Raw genomic sequence first — 3,380 nt, 5'->3', positions numbered from 1 at the left:
CCTCTATTGGAAAAATAATGGATTACTTTTTACTAGACCTAATATTTTTAAGATATTTGTGCTATAAAGATATTGGAGAAATTTATGTTATTTGTTATAAAACAGATTTTTTCATTATTTATCACAAGTGATTATATCTCCTTATTTGTTAAACAAGAATATTCCGTTATTCGATCCAATTTTAATGTCGAGTTGCAATATCCACATTTATATCGTTCCAAAAAATAAAAAAAAATATGTCAGTTATTAATATAAATAACACTTTATTGGTAGATGAAATATAATATTTTATCATATTGTATATAATGATTAAATGTTAACAGATTGTTCATGGAGTTGTTCTACGGATTATATATTATATTTGCTAGCGTTTCGTCGACCATCGAATATCATTTTATTGAGTTTTACGTTTATTTCAAGTTGTGTGCAAGCAATTATATACAGAAATGCCGTACTGTATAATTTCAGGCTGCGCAAATCTACTTTAATTCGGAGGTTGAAGAATATAAAATATATCTATACTTTTGGGAATTATCGGGTATGCGGCGGAAACACCCGACAGTGTCATATTGTAGAAAGATACAGAACTATATCCCTCTTATTGCGGATTTATTACCGGATCTGCCTTATATTCCATTCTTATATTTTTAGATCCAATGCCAATTCGGTAAATTAACTAATATGATTGGACATTATGGATTCGGCCTTTAGTCGCGATCGTTGCAAGTTTAAAGTGGAACGCACTTATGGGTGTGTTCTCTTTGGATGCATGCACATTAAAAAGAATCGCTTCCACCATTTCCTTTAACATTACGTACGCTCACGGAACGCGTAATGGCATAATTGTGACGTCTTAACTCAGCGACAATAAACGCTTCTCCCATCGAGATAGAATAATGTGAGTATAAGCGCTTTTTGCTTCTGCCCACAAGGCGTGGCAGCGCTTGCCGCGCGGCGGAAGTTTGTGCGATAGCCAATCAACGTGCTGTTTTTTGATGAGAATTTAAAGTTTATTGGTTGCTGTGTTGCTTTTTGTCGCGCGGCAAACATTTTCGCGTCCTATGGGTAGAAACCATTACAGTGCGTGAGCGTTAAGGGTGCCATCACATGAGGTGTAACTTGCGTAAATGTAACTTACGTCAGCCAATCAAACCCGCTGTGGTAAATGTCAACGTAGTTATTGAGGCGATTTGATTGGCTGACGCAAGTAACGCCTATGCAAGTTACGCCTTATGTGACGGCACTTTAAGGGTGAAATTAGAAATTGCGTAATAGAACTGCGGACTAGAGAGTATGTCATAGAAACAACCAATCAGCGCTATTCCGCATTTTGCCTTTTATACTGCGGAATCGAGAGAGCGGAACAGATAGCGCGTCATTGCGTCCTACATTGTCCTATTTTGAAATTAGTGTTTAAAGGCTGGAGGAGAGTAACAGTAGAATAACATTAAAAGCTAGAGTAAAATAACAATAGAATAACAGTAAATGATCGACATGATGGAGTCACAGGATTTTGTGCTAAAAGAAGTAAATTCTGATGTAAGTATCCATAGAAAATATTAAATATTATTTAAAAGTATTTTAATATATGTAGACCTAGTAATTAGTGTTTTTGTAGTTTATAGACTTGTAGTTTGTAGTTTTAAAGACTTAGTAGTTGTGTTTTAGTAGTTATTGGTGCTTTTGTTCAAGTCTTGTATAAGTCTTGTATATATTGCAACTTATTATTACTTGTTACCAAATAAGTATTATAATTATCTCAATCTTTCATGTTTTGCAAATATGGATGCTTCAAAAGAAAGCACTTATATTGACAATTCTAATCGTCTATTTAGAGGTAAGTTCATATTTGGTTTATTAAATATATGTGTATTAAATTTGTTGTTTACTTAATTTTTTCAATCAGACATAATCTATGGTTATTGACAATTTGTCATAAAAATAAGTTATTATAGTTATAGCAGATATGGCTCAGGAAAAAGTGGCCAACGATAATGTTAGTGACAATGATGAACAATCTTCCTTGTCTGTTGGAAAGAAGTAAAAACGAAACAAGGAGGATAAAACTTGTGCTGACTAGGATGAACTGCTAATAAATGCTGTTATGAAAAGTCTACAGAATCATACCATCTCAGTGAAAAACAGAAGTCTATTAACTATTAAAAAAGGTCGGTTAATCCTTCTTAAAGTTAAGAAGGATATAGACGGTAATATTTATTTTAATATTGAAAAGGTACATTCAATACAGGTACATAAATTCCTTTTTGTAGGTAAAATGTTTTACGAAATATTTGTTTATAAATTTTTAGAGAAATTCAACGTTGAGATAATTAAAAGCTACTGGAGAAACCTTTGTGACTCTTATAAGAAAAGCAGACATAAGACGACCGAGTATATATCTAGTAGTTCAAAAACATCAGTAATCCAAAAAAAGATGGCTTTTGATATTACGACCAAATGGAATTCTTGTGTAACTCGATGATTTCCAGGCTCTAAATGAATAAATTCTACTAAGTTAATTTCAATACCAACAGTTTACAATACATATAAAATAGTCAATTATTTTTAAATACATACAAGGGTTGCTACTTATATTTCTGGCCTAATACTGAAAAAAGAAATATTTATGATCGAAATTGGTTTTATTGTTTTTCAAAATATTATCCGTGATGATTAATACACTTTTGCATGCGTTTGAACCAATTTTCGAGTCACTTTTTCCACTCCGATTGAAGTAACTACAAAACATGCGTTTTGAATGCATCAACCGCTTCTTCGGGTGTCGAAAATAGTTGACCACGTAATTTATTTTTGACGTGCGGGAACAAAAAAGTCATTGGGTGCCAAATCAGGGCTGTACGGTGGATGGACCCATCAATTCGATGTTTTGGACGGTTAAAAATTCCTTTGTTTGACCCGATGTGTGAGAGCTCTCATTGTCATGATGAAGAATGATTCGCCTCTTCTTCTGCTTTTCTCGAATTTCTCCGATGACTTCTGGCAAACAAATGGTTGTGTACCATTTAGAATTGAGCGTCCTACGGTGCTCTAACGCCACTGTCGCCACGTGACCGACAATGCCGAAGAAACAGGCAACCATTTGCTTCGATGTGCTTCTTCCGCGAACAACTTTTGTTGGATTTGACTCGTCTTGGAAGACCCATACAGTCGATTGCTGTTTTGTTTCGGGCTTATATGCATAGATCCATGATTCGTCATCTGTGTAGATATTATACACAGCCTTTGATGCACCTTGAATGTATTTTTTCAACATTTCCTTGCAATCAACACGAGTCTTCTTTCGAGCGTTTGTCAGATTATGCGGGATCCAACGCAAACAAATTTTTTTTACGCACAAATTTTCATACAATTTCTTATTG

At 34.2% G+C, this 3,380-nt stretch overlaps 1 long non-coding RNA gene across 1 annotated transcript; it reads left to right on the top strand.

Moving 5' to 3' along the window:
- The first annotated feature begins 1,322 nt into the window (after window positions 1–1,322).
- On the top strand, window positions 1,323–2,594 carry LOC106750851. The gene is made up of 4 exons (XR_001374992.1): window positions 1,323–1,539; window positions 1,799–1,837; window positions 1,956–2,168; window positions 2,310–2,594. It is a non-coding gene; the product is annotated as an uncharacterized LOC106750851 (long non-coding RNA).
- Window positions 2,595–3,380: the final 786 nt, after the last annotated feature.

Source organism: Dinoponera quadriceps, unplaced genomic scaffold (genome assembly GCF_001313825.1).
Source record: "Dinoponera quadriceps isolate SergipeBrazil2010 unplaced genomic scaffold, ASM131382v1 scaffold6777, whole genome shotgun sequence".
NCBI lineage: Eukaryota > Metazoa > Arthropoda > Insecta > Hymenoptera > Formicidae > Dinoponera > Dinoponera quadriceps.
This window is presented reverse-complemented; position numbering and strand designations above follow the sequence as displayed.